Here is a 21,506-nt window from a genome sequence, read left to right as displayed (position 1 = left end):
ATTTCCAACACAAATGCAAATAAAAGAAAAAAGACATTTGGGTGAATGCTCGGTTTCAGTTCGGATCCACACAAAGCCCCACAACGAGGCACACTCGGCCCACCTTCTTTATAACGTCTCATTTGTTTTTGGCGATTGTTTGATTGATAGGGTACGGAAAAAGAAAATTTTGAGTGACAGCTTACCTGAGTGCCAATCTTCGTCAAACTGACAACCGGTTGCAGCAATCGGGACCCGCAGTGTCGCACCGCGTCAAGGCGTTCCGCCGTCGATTGAGGCTCCTCCTCAATATTCATGAAGGGGCGGGCAATTCCAACTCGCAGAGAACACATAATGAATATTCATTGTGCGAATGGTTATGCAGGGGGCGGGTTTTCGTGAAACGCATGCGCAGAATTATACTACCGTGGGAGTTGATTTTCAGGAGCTGAAAAGGAAGGTGGAGGTCGTGCATAGCCGAAGAATGATGGCAGCCGTTCGTAGAAACTGAAAACGAAGGTCCTTCTCTATATGTGAGGGATCTTCGTTTTCACTTTCTACCAACGGCTGCCATCATTTTTTAACTCACTCTCTCTCTACATATATATAAACCTATTATTATTCTGTACTGACAAATTCCGGCAGGAATAACAGCAAAGGCAACATTGTGCTGCAGCAATTTTTCAATACAGAATTATAATAGGTTTTCCAAAACGATTAGGGATGCTTAACTCAACACTATGGTATTGCTATTTTTAATTTATTGCATATATGAACATATTTTGTTAATTAAATTGAACATTAAACACAAATTACCCTGCCCACGCTAAACAAAAAGAAAAATACAAAACAAAGCAGGTCATGGGTGAGAAAAATCAAGGTGTACTTAAATGGACAGAGCAAAAAAACAAAAGAGATCACTCATGAAGCCTAAAAAACGGGAAGGGAAGAAAAGTCCCATCACTCTCTTTTGTCCCCAAAACTGATCCAGCTAAATGGCACTAAATATGACCTTCACCAAGTTCTGAAGCACATTTTCATCTTTTATTTACATTAGAAAATATAAAAAGTTTTCCAACTTTGCTTCGATCTGTATAATCTCTTTTTCTTTTGTTGTTGGATGAGGAAAAGGGATCTCAAATGTCAGTACAAGGAAGAGATCTCAGTGATAAGGAAAAGATGGAGAGGAGAAAATGAGGATTATGTGTGTGGTGTGAGAAGGAAATAGGACTGGAGATCTGGAGGATTAGAAATGGAGAAACATCAGGAATCTAGGATGTGGGAAGAGAAAAGACAGACAGTGGCATACCTAAAGTATTTGGCACCCAGGGCAGATACTTTTTTGGCTCACATATTTCCACCCCCTCCAATATATAATTTTTAAATTTCCTAAACATTGATAACATATTCAAAACAGCAGACACATCAAATAGCCAATAATTAAAACTAATAAGGATTTTAAAAATCTCCCCCTCTCCATCTCTGTCATCCTAAGATTGTTTTAGACTGGGGGCAGGCACACAAACACAATATGTTCCCTCTCTCTCAAACACGCTTGGTGAGAGAGAGGGAGCACGCGTGCGTGATACACACATAGACATGCTTCCTCCATCTCTCTCACACACATTGACATGGTAATCTGGGTCTCCTGTACCTCAAAAACACAGAGGTATGAAAATCAGTAACCCCTTAATCATTCTTAATTAGAATTGACCAGTGCTATATGTTGCAGTTCCTCCTTTAACTTTTTTTTTCTCTACTCTATCCTTCTCTCTTAACATGTGATGTGCAGTTGTTAGAACTGGGAAACCAGTCAACACCTTGTAAGATAAGAAACAGAGAACGACCTTCCTGATGTATGTATTCTAGCTAGGCAAAGTTCTCAGAGTTTGTGCCTTAATTAGCACCAGTCTCTAGGTAAATGATGATGTCTTTTGACCTTCTGCAATTAGGATAGACATATGCCTACTGCATTTAGTATTGCATATATTTAATCATTAGGCATTTTAGATGTTTGATGCCTATGTTATTACACTTATTTTATTTTTAATTTGTTTTATTTTATTTTAATTTATTTTAAATTTTATTTTATTTTAATTTAAAATTTTATTTTAATTTATTTTAAGCAACCAACAAGAGAATTACACAAGAACTATCCAAGTTCAGCTCTGGAACTTCTTTGAAACCCCAAAGAATACCCCAAAAATACCACAAGGAATACCAAAAGAATTCTTCTAACCAACTCCAACTCCTTGGCAGTCCAAAACCCAATACCCACCCTCTTGACAGTCCCACGCCATTGTTTAGTGCCTCTACCCACCTTTAGGCTTTGTATATAGTACTTTTTATGTTATCAACCCACATATTTATTTCCAAGTTATTTTCTTCCTGTTCCTTGTAAGACATTTACTTGTCACTGTTGTTATTGTTCAAAATGTAAACCGAATTGATCAGTAATTCTGTTACTGGAAAATCGGTATAGAAAAGTTCTAAATAAATAAAATAAAATAAATGTATTAAAGTTAGAGATATGAAATTAGGTACTTTTCTGTCAATTAAATAGATTGATGATACCAGATCAAGACACACAGGTGTATCGATGAAGTGATCTGAGGTAAAGATCAAAGAGTTTTTAATAGCTAAATTTTCCTGGGCATGTAACTTGACTTATAAATTTAATTGTTTAGTAATTAGAACACATGAGGTCAGATGTTTCTGAGATGGTTGAACTTGACTTATATTGGAAAAGAATTAGCGAGCGAAAGGGTATATATACAGTGAAATCCAATCACTCGGGGCTGCTATTCTATCCACAGTATGGCATGCCCGAGACTCTAGCACATTTAACTCATATTTGGTAAGCAACCATTTTGATTTTTATTTTCCTGTATTATATGACTTGATCAATTAAATTAAATTATATACTTTCCTCATGTAAAATAAAAATGATATTCTTCTTTTTAAGAATATATCTCTGAGTTATTGAGTGGCTCAGATCTCAAATAATTAACTGAACTCAATATAAAGCATCATCTTTTAGAAGCGCTGATGTGTTAACTTTATGTGACATGAAATTCTAAGATAAAGAGAGTAAACTTTAAGGGAACTCCGTAATAGGTAATTCAATTAAGAAAGACATTATCAGAGCAGAACCGAGACAACATGCACGCTTATACACACATACACTTCCTCTGTTTCTCTCACACGCGCACACATGCATTCAAAAACTGAACTGGAAACCACCAGAAGCCAGATTCTCTATGCAGTGCAACAATGGAAAAGCAGAAAATCACTATTCCTCAAAACAATACAATAATGAAAACCAAATCAATCAGAATAGTAAAACCATACTAAAAATATACATTTCAAAACAGCTGATGAATAGAATATTCAATAATTAGAAGCTCCTATACAAATTTTTTTAAATTTCCTAAACATCGGAAAAATATTTCAAAACAACAGCTATCAAATAACACCTAGTAATTAAACTAATAAGGATTTTAAAAATCTCCCGCTCTCCATACCTGTCACCCTTAAATTGTCATGAACTGGGGGTACATATACATACACACAGAGAAACAAAATATGCTCCCACTGTCTCACATACATATACACACTTGGTGAGAGACAGACATAAGAACATAAGAAAATGCCATACTGGGTCAGACCAAGGGTCCATCAAGCCCAGCATCCTGTTTCCAACATTGGCCAATCCAGGCCATAAGAACCTGGCAAGTACCCAGACTGTGTTTAAGTGTCTGTATGTGTGACAGACATACATGTTTCCTCCAACTCTCTCTCTCTCTCACATACATACATACATATTTCCTTTCTCTCACCCCTACCCCCGCATGCAAACAGGCACTCTCTCATATATATACACAGACACACACACACACGCCCTCTTATATACACTCACCCTCTCATACACACACACATACACACACCTTCTCATACACACAAGAACACACACACAGGCACCCTCTCATACACACTAAGCACCCTCTCATACACTGGCACTTACTCTCACAGGGCCAGTCTCTCTCTCTCTTTCACATGTTTTTTCTGTTTCACTGTAAACCGGCATGATTTGCATTTAATGCAAGAATGTCGGTATATAAAAGTTAAAAATAAATAAATAAATGTTTTGGAGCTGTTCTTCTTCCGCTGGCTCCTGAGAAATGCCGGCGGCACCACAGGGCATCGTCTTCTGCCATCAGCTCTGGGAAATGCTGGCGGCACCACAGGGCCTCATCTTCTGCTGCTGCCCTCTTCCACAGGACCCCGCCAGCACGTCACTTCTCTGTGCCACTGAGTGACCTTCCTACTGGCAGCAATGGCACCCATCCCCTTGTTGTCACCCGGGGTAGACCGCCCCCTCACCCCCCCCCCTTTAGTACGACACTGAGGGCAGGGAGGGAGATTCCAAATCTAGGGAGAAGGGAGATAGGAAAGAGAGTTCTAGCACCTAGGGGATAGAATTCGAGATTAAGAGAGGGAGGATCTGAATTCTATTAGGGGTTGAGGGAGAGAAGGCAGGTGTTCCTACCATGCTCCCCCCCCCCCTGCTCCTTTTTGCATCCCCTCTCTAACTTTTCACCTAATATGGGGCATACACACAAACCTAGCACTAATTCTTTTTCACACACACACACACACACTACCCTTTTCCCCCATTTCCCCCTTTTCCTCACATCTTGCCAAGGAACTAGTTTATCTGGACCTATCGGACGCCAACACTGCCACGACATCATGGATCAACATCACCAACAAGGTTGCAGATCAAGTGTGCCCCATGACGACAAAATCTCTTAATCCGGACAAAGACAACCGGAAACCTTGGTTCACCCCTGAGCTGAAGTCGCGCAAACAGGAGCTCAGAGGTAAGGAACACAAATGGCGGAAAAGCCCATCTACAACAACCCTCCTAACCTATAAATCTTGCCTAAACTCATATAGAAACGACATCAACAAAACCAAGAAAGAATTCTTCTCCAAAAAGATCCACCACTTCATCTTCGACTCAAGAGCTTTGTTCTCTTATGTATCAGCCCTCACTAAACCATCCACGCCCATCATACCAGACGAACAAGCTTTCAACTAAGCCAATGAACTGGCGGACTTCTTTGACAAAAAAAATCACCACACTCGTCGCCCCCCTCAAGGGGCCATCTCTGCATCCGAACTACTCATTCACCTCCAGCTCTCAACCATCGCACCCAACCCCCCAACAACATAACGTGACCCCAGTGGCTCTCGATACCTTCGAGCCAACGTCCACCTTAGAAATAGAGAACATCCTTAAGAAGATAAAACCATTGTCCCATCCTTTAGATCACATACCTTCCAATCTGCTGAGCTCCATCCCTAATATCATTGCTAAACCCATTGCAGACATCATAAACTGCTCTCTCCAAGGCCAAGTCCCTAACCAACTCAAGTTGGCAATGCTCAAGCCTCTCCTCAAAAAACCCAACCTTCCCACCGTAGACCCAGCCAACTTCAGACCCATAGCTAACCTACCAATGATTGCCAAAATCATGGAAAAAATTGTAAACAGACAACTTTCAAAATTCTTAGACGAAAACAACTTCCTCACCACAAACCAATTCGGTTTCCGTAAGACCCGGAACACCGAATCGCTATTAGCCTCACTATCAGACACAATTCTCTTTAATCTGGAAAAAGGTCAACCGTGCCTCCTCGCACTTCTGGATCTCTCCTCAGTGTTTGACACCGTGAACCACTCGTGCCTCCTCCAGCGTCTAACCGACATTGGCATCACAGGATCAGCATTCGATTGGTTCAAATCGTTTCTCGAAAACAGGTTTTACAAGGTCAAGATAAATAACAAAGAGTCTCACCCTATTGAATCCAAGATGGGGGTACCACAAGGATCATCCCTTTCACCCACTCTTTTCAATATCTATCTTCTCCCACTCTGTCACCTACTAACCAACCTCAAGCTAATACACTTCCTATACGCAGATGACATACAAATACTCATCCCTATAGCGGAATCTCTCCACAAAACTTTGTTGTATTGGAACAACTGCCTCTCAGCAATCAACAACCTACTCACCAGCCTCAATCTGGTACTAAACACCAACAAAACTGAAATCCTCCTTATAGCTCCAGAAAATTACGTCCCACTCATCCCTCCAACTGCTAGCCAATGTCCTATCACCTCCATGGACATCACTTCTCCACAAGTAAGAGACCTGGGTGTACTCCTAGACAACAGACTCAGCCTCAGCAAGTTCGTAAACACCACAAAAGAATACTTCTTTAAATTGCAAGTATTAAAAAAATTAAAACCACTACTACTCTACAGAGACTTCCGCCTGGTACTACAATCCATCATCCTCCTGAAACTGGATTACTGCAACTCACTCCTTCTGGGCCTTCCCGCTAGCACCATCAAACCACTTCAGATGGTCCTGAACGCTACGGCCAGAATTCTCACAAACACCAACAAAAGGGATCATATCACCCCCATCCTCAAGCACCTTCATTGGCTACAGATTAAATACAGGATTCACTTTAAAACCCTTATGATGATACACAAGGCCCTACACAACATCTCTCCTCTCAACCTAACTTTTCAACTCCAGCTGCACATCACCAAGAGACCGACTAGAAGTGCGTACAAGAACATGCTACTCACCCAGCCGGCAAAAACCTCCCTGAGGAAACGCGCACTATCCACGGCGGGTTCTACACTCTGGAATTCGCTCCCTCCGGACCTTCGCCTTGAACCTTGCCATATTACATTCAAAAAGAAGCTAAAGACTTGGTTTTTCGCCCAAGCATTCCCGGAGAACTAAGAGCCGGAAGAATACAATATCTTTATAGACATTGACCCCTTATCTCCTTCTGTACATAGGTTTCTGAATAGTTCTTTATTGCAATTCAATTAGACATGATTGTTCTCTGTAAGTTCCTTTAAGCTCCTTTTTGTTATTTGTTTCAATGTAAGCCGCCCACAAGGCGACAGTTTTATTTCCTTGTAAACCGGTGTGATATGTATATTATACAGGAACATCGGTATATAAAAATAAATAAATAAATAAATTCCTCTCTCTGTCACATAATGCATGCCACCTATCCTCTCTCCGCCCCCAAATGATCCCTACTCAGGCCCTTTTAACCTCCCTCAAATTATCCCCATTTGCTCTGTCTGCTCCAGGCTCATTCTCTCTCTTCCTGTTCCCTGCACCCTTCCAGGGGATTGGGGAGGGGGGGGGGGAGAGGGAAGGCTAGATCATGAAGCAGAGGGCTGTTCACTGCTGAGTGAGATTCAACTCAGCTGTAAGACAGCAAATTTTCAGCCATCTTGCCGCCCCCAGATTTTTGCCAACATAAGCAAAACTTGCTGCTACTGCAGGCATAGATAAATGGCATGACAGTGATGGCAGCGCTCCGGTGCCTAGGAAACGTTAGCACGAAAAGCAGTTGCCTCCCTTACCTATGCCTAAATCCAGGTCTCACACCACCCATACTCTTCTCCGTCCCAGCTACAACTCTCTCCAGCACACTCTCCCTGAGCCTGTCCTCCCTCCTTTTTCTCAATTACTTCTAATCTCATCTTCCTACTTTCCCCTTCTTATTCCTTCTGCTTCACTCTCCTATCTTTATCTCCTGTGCTCTCCATCCTGAGTTAGCCTGCTCTGCTCCCCTCCCAGTCCCTTGCCCATAGGCTGATGCAATAATCTGTGCTCTGAAATTCAGCACATAGTTTCTTAACGCAAATGATACATTTATTTTTTTTAACTCCTGATGCAGTAAACTGAGGGTATGCTACTTGCTAACTTCATGGAGTGCCCCCTACAATTATCCAGAAGTGTAAATAACCGATTCACATCTACTTGTTCAAGACCTCTCATGATCTTAAAGACCTCTATCATATCCCCCCTCAGCCATCTCTTCTCCAGGCTGAACAGCCCTAACCTCTTCAGCCTTTCCTCATAGGGGAGTTGTTCCATCCCTTTTATCATTTTGGTCTCCCTTCTCCATCGCAACTATATCTTTTTTGAAATGCGGCGACCAGAATTGTACACAGTATTCAAGGTGTGATCTCACCATGGAGCGATATAGAGGCATTATGACAGTTTCCATTTTATTAACCATTCCCTTCCTAATAATTCTTAACATTGTTTGCTTTTTTGTCTGCTGCAGCCCACTGAGCCGACGATTTTAAAATATTATCCATGATGATGCCTAGATCTTTTTCCTGGGTGGTAGCTCCTAATATGGAACCTAACATCGTGTAACTACAGCAAGGGTTGTTTTTCCCTATATGCAACACCTTGCACTTGTCCACATTAAATTTCATCTGCCATTTGGATGCCCAATCTTCCAGTCTCGCAAGATCCTCCTGATATGTATGACAATCCGCTTGTGATTTAACTACTCTGAATAATTTTGTGTCATCCGCAAATTTGATAACCTCACTTGTCGTATTCCTTTCCAGATCATTTATAAATATATTGAAAAGCACCGGTCCAAGTACAGATCCCTGAGACACTGCACTGTTTACCTTTTTCCACTGAGAAAATTGATCATTTAATCCTATTCTCTGTTTCCTGTCTTTTAACCAGTTTGTAATCCACGAAAGAACATCGCCTCCTATCTCATGACTTTTTAGTTTTCTTAGAAGCCTCTCATGAGAGACTTTGTCACATGCCTTCTGAAAATCCAAATACACTACATCTAGTGGTTCCCCTTTATCCACATGTTTATTAACCCCTTCAAAAAAAATGAAGCAGATTTGTTAGGCAAGACTTCCCTTGGGTAAATCCATGCTGACTTTGTTCCATTAAACCATGTCTTTCTATATGTTCTGTGATTTTGATATTTAGAACACTTTCCATTTTTTTTCCTGGAACTGAAGTCAGGCTAACTGGTCTGTAGTTTCCCGCATCGCCCCTGGAGCCCTTTTTAAATATTGGGGTTATATTAGCCACCCTCCAGCCTTCAGGTACAATGGATGATTTTAATGATAGGTTACACATTTTTACTAATAGATCTGAAAATTCATTTTTTAGTTCCTTCAGAACCCTGGGGTGTATACCATCCGGTCCAGGTGGATTTACTACTCTTCAGTTTTTCAGTCAGGCCTACCACACCTTCTAGGTTCACCGTGATTTGATTCAGTCCATCTGAATCATTACCCATGAAAACCTTCTCTGGAACGGGAATCTCTCCGTGTGTATGAGAATGAATATATGAGAGAGAGAGAGAGAGTGTGTGTCTGTCTGTCTGGGGATCTGTGTATGGGAGCTTGTGTTTTTGTGTATATGTTTGTGTGTGTGAATGAATGGGAGCTTGCCTGGGGGTTTGTGTGTATGAGAGAGCCAGTGAGATTGAGTGCAAGTGTGTGTGTGTGTGGGAGGGGGGGGGAGTGAGATCATGTATGTGGGTGAGAGCACATTGTGTGTATGATTGAAGTCTGTGGGTATATCGCAGGCACGCTAACCTGACTGCCCGTGCCTCTAGTCAGTTGATGTTCCACCCCGACTCTTCTCTGTTCCACCGCCCTTGGGCGGTGAGTTCTTCGCAATGTGCTCCCCATCCGTTCAGGCTGGCATCTGTAGTGAGCAGGGTCCAGGTTGGGGAAGACATTCTTGACCCCCGGCTCATGTGGCCGGGCTGCAACCACCACCGTATCTGATTCCGCACTCTGGCTGGTAGAGGTAGGTGTGTGGTGTAGTTCTGTGATCGTGGGCTCCATTGAGATAGGAGGGCACGTTGTAATGGTCTCATATGAGCCCACGCCCATGGTATCCCTTCCAGAGTGGATGCCATAAGGCCGAGGACCTGTAAGTAATCCCAAGCTGTGGGCCGGGTGGCGCTCAGCAGGGCTTGTAGACGATTCCGGAGCTTTGATCTTCTCTTGGAGGTCAGGCTGACCTCGTCTTCCTGGGTGTCGAATCGGACTCCTAGGTATTCCAGCAACTGAGAAGGCTGAAGGAAACTCTTGTTCAAGTTTACAACCCATCTTAGGCTTTCCAGAAGAGCTATAACTCTGTTGGTTGCCTGGCGGCTCTCCTCTGGTGACTTCGCCCGGATCAGCCATTCGTCCAGGTAGGGATGGACGAGAATTCCCTCCTTCCTGAGGGATGCTGCCACTACTATTATGACCTTGGTAAAGGTCCGCGGCGCGGTGGCTAACCCGAAGGGTAAAGCTCGGAACTGGAAGTGCTGGTCCAGGACCTTGAAGCGTAAATAGCGCTGATGATCCCGATGGATTGGGATATGCAGGTAGGCTTCCGACAGATCTAGGGATGTGAGAAACTCCCTTGGCTGTACTGAATTTTTGACAGACCTCAGAGTTTCCATGTGAAAGCTGGGGACCCGTAGGTATCGGTTGACTGACTTGAGGTCCAGGACGGGCCGGAAAGTGCCCTCCTTCTTGGGCACGATGAAATAAATGGAATAATGCCCAGAATTCATCTCCCTTGCAGGCACTGGGATTATGGCCTTTAGGGACAGGAGCCTCCGCAAAGTGACTTCTAGGGCCGTCCTCTTGATGGGCAAACAAGGAGATTCCACAAACCTGTTCTGCGGAAGCCAAAGAAAATCCAGGTAATACCCCTCTCGGATGATGGCGAGGACCCACTGATCCGAGGTAATCTCGACCCACCTGCGGTAGAAGAGGGATAGCCTGCCCCCTATGGCCGCGACCCCCGGATGGGTCGGCTGATTGTCATTGTGGGGTACGGCAAGGACCCGAACCTGAGCTGGTTCCCCTCTTGTTGTGCTTAGGCCGAAAAGACTGGTTCCTGGCCTGCGAACGAGGTGCTTGGTAGCGAATCCTGTAAGGGTTGAAGCGCTGAGAGTTTCTACCTCTGGATGGTCTGGGGAAGGGGCGCTGTTTCCTCCTTGACCGGTCTTCTGATAGACGGGATAATGGAGAGGTGCCCCATTTATTGGCCAGTTTCTCAAGGTCACTGCTGAACAGGAGGGATCCCTCAAATGGCATTCTCGTGAGGCGTGTCTTGGAGGAGGAGTCAGCCGACCAATTACGTAGCCAGAGCTGTCTCCTGGCCGCCACTGAGGATGACACTCCCTTGGCTGCCATACGGACTAGGTCAGAGGCTGCATCAGTGAGGAATGAGAGAGCTGATTCCATTTCTTCTCCCGGGGTGTTGCTCTTAGCCTGTGATAAACAGGAACGTGTCACCACGGTGCAGAAGGTTGCAATCCGTAGGGACATGGCTGCCACCTCAAAGGCTTGTTTCAGAATGGTGTCCATGCGCCGGTCATGTGTATCCTTGAGGGCCGTCCCCCCCTCCACCGGAATGGTGGTGCGCTTCACAATGGCGCTAACTATGGCGTCTACCTGGGGGCACGCCAGCTTCTCCCTGGTTGCCGGGTCTAAGGGGTACATGCCAGCCAAGGCCCGACCCCCTTTGAATGAGGCCTCCAGTGTATTCCATTCCAGATCGATTAACTGCTGAGCTACTTGTAGGAGGGGAAAATGGTGAGACGTTTGGCGCAGGCCCTCCAACAGGGGGTTCATTCTCGGTTCCTCTGGGGCATCATGGCCTGGAAGAGCCAATTCCGACAGGCATTGAGAGATCAGGCTTGGGAGATCCCCTCTCAAAAAGAAGCGCCTCATGGTCCGATATGGTTCAACCCCCGAGGGAAGTTCTCCCTCCTCGGGGGACTCTTCGCCTTCCTCAGGGCAATCTGAATACCCATAAGTGGGGGTCCCGGGTGGCGCGTGGCCGTGCCTAGGCCTTGAGGGTCCAGGGGCCGGGTCATCCAGTATGTATGGACCCGCTCGGGGAGCAGCCTGCATTGAGACAAAGGCATGAATCCCCTTGAATAATTCCACCCAGGAGAGCGAAGCAGGTTCTGGTCTGAGGGGTACCAGGTCCCTCGGGGTCCCCGGCTGCTCATTACTGCCGGCTAGGCCCGGGGTGTTCCCTGAGGAACTGGCAAGTACGCTGGGCTGTGACCGGTCCTGGCATGGAACTCCCAGGGCCTCTTCACATTGGGCACATAGGGAGTCTGCTTCCTCGCTCTGTGTGGCTCTGAGGTTGCATGCCGAGCAGAGGCTCATGCCTGATGTTGGAGGGGCCAGCCCCGCTGATGCCTGGGCTCTCTTACGCTCCATGTGCGTCTAGGAACGGACGCTTATCAGCGGGCGCCTATGAAAGTGCGCTTTACACTGTGCGCCTAACAATGTGCGCCTAACAGCGGGCGCTTAACAGCATGCGCCTAACGCCGTGTGCGTAACAGCGTGCGCCTAACAAACCAGGCAGAAAAATGGCGACCTCCGTGGCAGATTGCCACCTAGGCAGACTCTGCAAAGCCTCACTTCCTCGGAGACCAAGTAAAGATGTATGCCTTACCTTGTCTTCGGCGCTTCCCGGTTGCGACCCGGGCGGTCTCCGGCTGCGGGGGGAGAGGGTAAATACCGTCACCGCCTCGCTCGAGGAAGTGCACCCGCTGCCTCTGGGCCGCGCCCGAACTAGTCTCGCTCGGGGGCCAAGTCCACGCCGGGACCGAGGCTGCCTCTATGTCGCGCCCGAGCCCTTCTCACTCGGGGGCTTGGTCCCTACCGCGAGCCGGCCACCGGACCAAGGCACTTACCTCCGAGGGACCACGGAAATCGCCTCGGGAAACTCAACTGGGGGAGGGACCGACTGGTATCACCGCAAGAGTGCGGGGCTCGTCTTCAGGTAGGTTTCTTCTATGAATTTAGTCGTGTAGAATTTGGAAACACGCTCAGTGAGCGTGAGGGAGCTCCAAACTGCTTTGGAGACGGAAATTACTGAATTGCTGCACTTCCTGTGGGGGTATATGTACCCGTGCTGACGTCAGATCCGTCTCCAACTGCTAGCACGAGCACACTATATCCCACTTGTTTTGAGTCCATCTGCTACACGCTAGGAAACTCGCTTTACCCCCTGGGTAATGTATACTACCCTAATAAGGGACATGGGCAATTCTTGGGAGGGATTCTCATCCATTCTCCAACAGTAGGCGGAAGGTCAAGCAATTGTAGGAGGGGAATTAAACATAACAAGATATCCCTATCTGGATCCCAGTGGGGGGGGGGGGGGGGGGGGAAGAGGTGAAATGTCAAGGGTAAATAGGGCAGGCCTGAAGGCGTTAATGTCTGACTGGGGGCTAGACGACATTTGGCATCTGCTACACCCGGCTGAACGGAACTATACCTTCTTTTCAAAGGCCCATAAAGTATATTCCCGTATTGAATCTATTTTAGTGGATAAAACCCTGGTAAATAGAGTTAAGCAATCCGATATTGAGCCAATCCTGTGGTCGGACCATGCAGCCGTGTAGATAACATTGGAGTGCGGCTTGGAGCAGGCCACGAAAGGATTGTGGTTGTTGAATGAAAGCCTATTAGAAGATAAAACCTTTAACGAATCATTGTGATCTGAAATGATTAACTATTTAGCTGAAAATGAAGTGTCAACGGGGACACTTTGGGAGTGTTTTAAAGTAGTGGCCAGAGGACATTTAATAGCGAGAGCATCTCACTTAAAAAAACAGAAAGAGAAAAAGAAAAGAGTGGCCCTTCTTTCCCAAATTGGATGCTTAGAAATTCGACAAACGAAATCCAGATAAAGATTTGGGCAGGAAATTAGATCAGATGCGCAGGGAGCTGAATACTCTGGATGCGCAGTCTATCGCTTTCCATCTAGATAAAGTGCATCAGGAGCACTTTGAGGGAGACAATAAAGCCAGCAGGGTGCTGGCCAGGTCTCTTAAAAATAGAGCCATGAACAATCAGATTTTAAAAATTAAGGATAGGAGTGGTAAGATGGTCTTGGTGAATGAGGATAATAGGGCTAGGTTCTTCCAGTTTTATAAGGAATTATATCAGCAAAGGACAGACATCTCAATCCCTAACATAATAGAATATTTAAGTGACCTGCAAATACCAAAAGCAACTTTTAAGGCAACAGGATAGTCTCAATAGAGAGATAACTGAACTAGAGGTCATACAGGCAATCGGCGAACTGAAGATGGAGAAATCGCTGGGGTTAGACAGCTTCTTGGCAGGCTTCTATAAGTAATTAGCTCAGGTGGTTGCGAATTCTTGAGCTTCGGCCTTTAATGATCTGCTGGGCAATGTTAATATTGCAGCAGAAACCAATAAAGCAGGAATCACGGTACTAGTGAAACCAGGGAGAGATGTCACTCTCTGTGGGTCATATAGGCCCATATCACTGTTGAATATAGACCTTAAGATCCTGGTAAAAATTTTAGCCAAGCGGTTGGGACGAATAGTGGGACACTTGATACACCTAGACCAAACTGGTTTCATCCCAGGAAGGCTAGCAGCAGACAATATACGGAAAGTGGTAAACCTCATTTGGTGGGCTGAGGAATATGGAACCCCTCTGGGCCCTTCTCATGGTTAATGCTGAAAAAGCATTTGATTTAGTACATTGGGACTGTTTGCCATGCTTGAGAGGTTTGGCCTAGGAGGGAATTTTTCAACCTGGACTAAAAAGCTTTATTTCAACCCAAGTGCTTGCATTAAGGTGAATGGAGGCTACTTGGAAGCCTTTTCTATAGGTAGAGGTACTAGACAGGGGTGCCCCCTATCATCATTATTTGCTCTATATCTAGAACCGCTTGCGATTAAAATTCGCTCAGTTAAGGAAATCCAGGGTCTGGTGGTGGGTGACTCAGAGTACAAGCTCTCTATGTTTGCGGATGATGTCCTGTTTACAGTAGCCCATCCAGTGGAATCTCTGCCCTAATGCAAGAGTTAATTAGTTCTGGTAAAATTTCAGGATACCAATTGAATGCTAAGAAATCTGAATTTTTGAACATTACACTCCCTCCTGAACAGGTCACAAACCTTAAGCAGTCTTTTCCCTTTAAAATTGTAGCAGCGGAAGTTAAATACTTAGGGGTGAAAATTGGAGCTAGGATAGATAATCTTATCAATACCAATTATAATGGGGTTTGGGACAAGATCCAGCGGGACCTACAGAAGTGGGATAGAGCCCCTTATTCTTGACTGGGGAGAATTACAATAGTAAAAATGAATATCCTACCCAGGTTAAGTTATTTATTTCAAACCTTACCAATCCTAGTCCCGGAAGACAGGATTAACCTCTGGCAGCAGAAACTATTCTATTTTATCTGGAGGCAAAGGCCATCCCGGGTGAGTAGATGGGTTATGTTTTTACCAAAAGCAAGAGGGGAGATGGGAGTCCCCTGGTTATTAGGATACTATGCAAGTACGCAGCTTAAAGCGGTGATCGATTGACAATTGGGAGACGGGAGGAAGAGATTGGTATCTTTGAAACGGGCAATGTTGCAGGGAATAACTCTTTCTAGGTTTGTTTGACTTCCTCCCTCAGGTCAGAGAATGCTTAGAGTTTTAGCTCGCACTGTCACCTTAACATTGAAAGTCTGGGATAAATGGAAGGTCAAATTGGTGGGGAATTGACAATATTTCTATAGCACACCTATAATTTTCAACTCTAATTTCATACCAGGCTATTCTAAAGTAGTGGCTAGCAGATGGGAGGACAAGGGATGTTCGAGACTGGAAAATGTCTGGGATGGTGTATATTTAAAGTCTTTTTCAAAAGTGGAACACTCTTTTCAGTTTGACTCTCCTGATTTTAATCTTTATTTACAGCTGGGTCAGTTTTTATCCAGAAAAGAGGTGAAGACTGATTTATATAAAGGGAGATACTTATTTGAGGGTTACTGTGAGAAGGCCCAATATATCACCAAGGGAATTTCCAAGCTTTACACTATGTTGAATAAAGATCCGGAGCAACCTCCTCTACATGTGGTGAAATGGGAAAGTGACCTGAAGAGGGGATTAGGAGAAAAGTTATGGGATACTTGCTACCTTAATATAGCCAAAAGTTCTATATCAGCTGTTATCGAACAGCAGGGATATAAAATGTTATATAGATGGTACCTTCCGCCGGTGAGATTAGCAACATTTTATCCCAGTTTCAGAAAATTTTACTGGTGAGGATGTGGTATGAAAAGGTCCTTTTACCACATGTGGTGGGAGTGTCCAAAGATAATCTTATTCTGGGACACGGTGGTGTATCTGATTGCAGAAATCTTGGGAGTAAAGATACAGAATGATCCTGTTTTTTTTCCTTTGAATGTTCATCCTCATGATGTGGATCAGGATGTGGCACTTTTGGCACAGCAAATAATCATGGCTGCCAGAGGAGAAATTGCATTCGCTTGGAACGAAATCCACTAACCATCACTACAAAAAGTGGTCCAGAGGCTGCATACAGTTTATTACTTAAATCATCTCACAGCAATCAGGCATAAATGGACAGTCAAATTTGAAAGGTTGTGGCATCCTTATACTTGGCAAAAAATTTACATCAAGTAAATGTATAGGTTTGTATGGAGGGAGGTGGAATCTTCCTATGCTATGTACTTTGTGTTTTAAATTCAGGGTATAGAATTTTGGGATGGAGGGCGTGAACAGGGGTAAGTACATTAAGGATGATGGATGATAATTCCAATGTGTCCATCATCATATTTTTGGTTTAGATGGAACGATGTTTTGAAGCTACAGGTGTTAGCAACCAAGTGCCTAGATGAATCACAAACATAACAAGGCTTTCTTGATTTCAAGAACTTTATTATATTTCTTCAGAAACATTATTAAAAAATATGCTAAGACTACGGTATTTTGACAATGTCAAGGCTGTAGGTTTGACAGATTGTATAAGTGTTACCTATGCAATATGCAATTGGTTAATTTTGTAATATGATACATTTGTTATATTTGTTGAATTCAATAATACAATAAACTGCTAATTAAAAAAAAAAACCGCTCTGGATCGGCTAAGATTCTCTGAGCGTTAGAAAAATGTCGATGAGATCTGCAGTCTTTGGAGGTCTATAAAATTGTGAAGGCCCTGAAACGTACCAAGCTTAGTTTTTATGAACATGGTGATGTTATGAACTCCCCTGCCCGCGGGTTCCCCCCGCGAGCAGGCACTCACCATTTGCTGCTGTTTCCCCGACGTGGCATGGATGCTGCCGTCGGGCCTCTTCAATGCGGCTGGAGCTGCGGTCTTCACCTGGCTCACGCGGCCTGGAGGCCACCCAGATTCATCCTCTTCACCGCGGCCGGAGCCGTGGACTTTCCTGCCCTCCATCGCAGCCAGAAGCCGCCGTTACTTCACCTTCGCAGCGCTAGGCCGCAAGCCCCGGTCTCACCTGGCGACTGAAGTCGCCCCTGGGGCCTCCTGCAGCGGCTGGAGCCGCTGCCAACATCAGAGCCTACGCACAGGCTCAGCCCTGCTTCCCTCACGCCGTACATTGGTGCAGGCCGCTGTCCGCGGTCCTGCACAGTTCTTCTGCTGCTTCTTAGGCGCCGGCGTGCACCTCTTCACTGAATTTAAAGGGCCAGGCACAGGAAGTGTGCTGGACCCACCTAGGGAGTGGACTTCATGCTTCAGCCCTATAAACGGCTGCTCCGTCAGTCTGTCTAGGCCTTGCATCTGAGTGACATCCCTCTGGAGGCTCCTGCCTGCCAGAGCCTTGTAAGGTCTTCTGTTCTTTGTGGAGCTCCTCGTCTCGTCTGCCTTTGTACCACGTCTTCGTGTCTTGATGTCTTGCCTGAGGCCCTGTCCATGTCCTGATGTTCCGTCATGATCTTCCATGTCCTGATGTGCCTGCCTGCCAGGATGTTCTTCCCTGTGTCTTCGTCTAGTGCTCCTGGGCCTTTTGTTCCTGTAGAGCCGTGGTTCTTGGATGATGTCGTGCCCGAGAATGGAGTGGCCTGCAGGTGGGATTTGTCCCTGTGCTCCTGAGCTTCTGTTCCCACCAGCCTTAGGTGGAGCTTCGGATGACATCGGCTTCGTCATTGGAACTCCTCCTTGCCTGGGTCTTCCCTGCACTTGTCCCATTCTCCTCGTGGTCCGTGACCAACCTCTTAGGGCTGTGTAGGGCGCGTAGTGGGACAGGGTAGTCCGCGACTCAGTCCCACGGGTGGGCTGAGTAGGGCGCCCTGAGAGACAGTGCCAGTGTCCTTCCGCCCAAGTTCCTGTCTCGTTCGTGATGTCTTCGTTTCAGCCCTCGTCTGTGATGTCTTCACTTCAGCCCCCGCCTATGATGTCTTCTGTGTTCCAAGGACTCTATCTGCCCTCGTCCTGGCCTGCCGTCCAATGCCGTTACCCAGCGGCAGGTCCGAAAGGGCTTGGAACAGTCGGAGGACCATTCATCAATCAACATTGTGTTGTTGGTTGTCTTGGGCGTGCAGGTCCGGTTGAGGGTCAGACCTTGCTCTCTAGTCCTTGCTTCATCCATGCTGGAGCCCGCCGTCAACCCTCAGCTCGGTCCTGGACGCGTCTGGGGTTGGGCTGAGGCCCAAGGGCACACTAATCACCCCGTTTGCAACAGAATGCAAGGCCTTTCGAGGCCCATCACAACAGGTGACAAGCAGGGGGTCTTTCTGGCCAGGGTGACTAAGAAGAGAGCATGCAGGTCTCATATTGCTCAGATACGAAATGGAGTGCAGGGCGTCACTGCCAGGCCTCAAGACATAGAAGCTGCTTTTTTGCATTATTTCTCTGCTCTTTACCAAGAACTGGAAGGTAATCATCTTTCTGAGATTCAGGAGTTTCTTTCTGGGTTGGGTTTGCCCTTGCTGCCTGGGACTCAGCAGGAGATGTTAGCCAAACCTATATCCTTGCTCGAAATCCCGGCAGCGGTTAAGGCTCTGTCGGGGGGGGGGGGGGGGGGGGGGGAGAGAGTACCTAGGGCCTGTTGACGTCTCTCCCTTTCTCCTCCAGGTTTTTTTTTTTTTTTATACTTTATTAAATTTTTCAATTATTATGACATAACATGTCAAAACAGAATGCGGGTAATATTATCTCATTATACACAAAATACACAAAACGTTTTAAATAATATTGGAACCTAAATTCAATAAGTTCCCATATCACTTTACATAAAAATCCAAGATATTATACCCATGTTACTATGAAATTTTTAGCAGTAAACAATCTATATCATATAGAGCTCTTCTTTAAATATATTTAAGGAAAAAAGAAAGTACAGCACCCTATTTTTTCCATTTTACGTCAAAATCTCAGCCATTATTATTCCCTAAATTTTTTGCCTCCAAGAAGATTTTTAAATCCGGAGGCTCAAAATACACATATTTAACTTCATTGAGTTTTAATAAACATTTACATGGGTATCGCAATGTCATTTGGGCACCAATCTGCTCAACTAATTGTCTCAATTCCAAAAATTCTTTCCTTTTTCGTTGCGTTGTTTTAGCAATATCCGGATATATCCATATTTGATAGTTATAGAATTTCACAGATCTATTACGTAAAAATAACTTTAGAACTGTGTCTCTATCCGATGGGAACACAAATCTTACTAAAACAGTTCCACTCTTTTCCACCGGGTCATTGTCAGATGATTCTAATAACTCAGACACATTTAATGGAGATGATTGATTTTCTTTCACATTTTTAAATGAGGTATAATAGATCTTTGCCAGCGGTGGTATGGCTTCTGTTGGAATTTTTAAGATTTCGTTCAGATATTTTTTAAATTGTTCATGTAATGACATATATTTACTTTGAGGAAAATTAATGACTCTAAGATTCAAGAATCTTGAATCATTTTCCAGTCTTTCAAGATTTTTCATCTGGCTCCTCTCTCCTTGCAATAACCCCACTTGAACTTTCTGAATTTGTGTAACTTTCAACTCAAGTTCTTCAATATGTGAATTTTGTTTTCCAATCTGTTGCTCTGATTTTACAATTCTTTCATTCATTTCCATCGTAACTTCAGTCAGCTTAGAAATAGCTTTTTCCAAAGTTACAATTGCCATCCATACTGAATCTAGTGTAATAACAGATGGTTTCTCCAGTTTATTTAAGGGAGTTCTAATGGCTTTTCCTATCCCTCCAATATCCAGCACCTCCTGGTGCTCTTTGGTGGGTCCCTCCTCTATTCCCCTAATAGAGCTTCCACCAATATTCCCTCGGATATGGTTTTCTCCCGTATCCTCAGGAATTTCTTTTTCCCTTTCAGATAATACAAATGTTGAAAATTTCTTTTCAAAAGAAACATTTTCTAGATGGCTCTCCAAAAAGGGGGGAGAAGGGGTTGACGGTGCTCCCGGGCTTAGTGTAACATCTGAAGCAGGTGAGCCCGGCTTTAGCTCTGAAGCTGGATTCACAGCGCTTCCCTCAGGAGTAGTCCCAGGGACTGAACTGAAAGAACTCTCAATTTTAGATTGATTGGGATTCGCTGGGGAAGATGTTACTGCAGATTCCCTCAGCTTTCCCTTCCTTTTAGTGTGGGGCATATTAATATGCAACACACAATAAAATTTGAAAAAAGAAAATCTTATACTAAACTCTTGAGAGCTATCAGTTAACTTCCTTAACTAGTTGATTGTTACTGCTATTTGAAGGCGGGGAAAAGGAGTTTAAACAAAACTTACTTTTAAGGTGAAGGAGATATAGGAGTCGCCAGGAGCAAAGCCGCGCGCGCCCTCGGCAGCTGCGCGCCTAGAGTGGGCCGATTTTATGGGCCCCCGATGACGTCAGCAACCGGAAGTGCTTGCTTCCACCGGGGCAAAACTCCTTTCACCCCGGAGCAGGTAATAGTCCAAGAAGTAAATTCTTTAATTTTTACCGGTTGCTGGGACCTTTCCTCCTTTCTCCTTCACCTCAACAGTGCACTGAGAGTGGGCCGATTTTATGGGCCCCCGATGACGTCAGCAACCGGAAGTGCTTGCTTCCACCGGGGCAAAACTCCTTTCACCCCGGAGCAGGTAAAAGTCCAAGAAGTAAATTCTTTAATTTTTACCGGTTGCTGGGACCTTTCCTCCTTTCTCCTTCACCTCAACAGTGCACTGAGAGTGGGCCGATTTTATGGGCCCCCGATGACGTCAGCAACCGGAAGTGCTTGCTTCCACCGGGGCAAAACTCCTTTCACCCCGGAGCAGGTAAAAGTCCAAGAAGTAAATTCTTTAATTTTTACCGGTTGCTGGGACCTTTCCTCCTTTCTCCTTCACCTCAACAGTGCACTGAGAGTGGGCCGATTTTATGGGCCCCCGATGACGTCAGCAACCGGAAGTGCTTGCTTCCACCGGGGCAAAACTCCTTTCACCCCGGAGCAGGTAAAAGTCCAAGAAGTAAATTCTTTAATTTTTACCGGTTGCTGGGACCTTTCCTCCTTTCTCCTTCACCTCAACAGTGCACTGAGAGTGGGCCGATTTTATGGGCCCCCGATGACGTCAGCAACCGGAAGTGCTTGCTTCCACCGGGGCAAAACTCCTTTCACCCCGGAGCAGGTAAAAGTCCAAGAAGTAAATTCTTTAATTTTTACCGGTTGCTGGGACCTTTCCTCCTTTCTCCTTCACCTCAACAGTGCACTGAGAGTGGGCCGATTTTATGGGCCCCCGATGACGTCAGCAACCGGAAGTGCTTGCTTCCACCGGGGCAAAACTCCTTTCACCCCGGAGCAGGTAAAAGTCCAAGAAGTAAATTCTTTAATTTTTA

At 45.2% G+C, this 21,506-nt stretch overlaps 1 protein-coding gene across 4 annotated transcripts in view; it reads right to left on the bottom strand.

The window, feature by feature from the left end:
• PKNOX1 (PBX/knotted 1 homeobox 1) overlaps positions 1-438 on the bottom strand; it is a 278,453-nt gene extending 278,015 nt beyond the window's left edge. For 3 of the 4 annotated variants that reach the window (XR_003852751.1, XR_003852750.1, XM_029577804.1), the window contains exon 1: positions 186-438. The gene's annotated coding sequence lies outside the window, so the exon portion shown is untranslated. The remainder of the gene's footprint in view (positions 1-185) is intronic. The other variant, XM_029577802.1, reaches the window with a different exon arrangement.
• Positions 439-21,506: the final 21,068 nt, after the last annotated feature.

This window comes from Rhinatrema bivittatum, chromosome 15 (assembly GCF_901001135.1).
Source record: "Rhinatrema bivittatum chromosome 15, aRhiBiv1.1, whole genome shotgun sequence".
Lineage (NCBI taxonomy): Eukaryota > Metazoa > Chordata > Amphibia > Gymnophiona > Rhinatrematidae > Rhinatrema > Rhinatrema bivittatum.
This window is presented reverse-complemented; position numbering and strand designations above follow the sequence as displayed.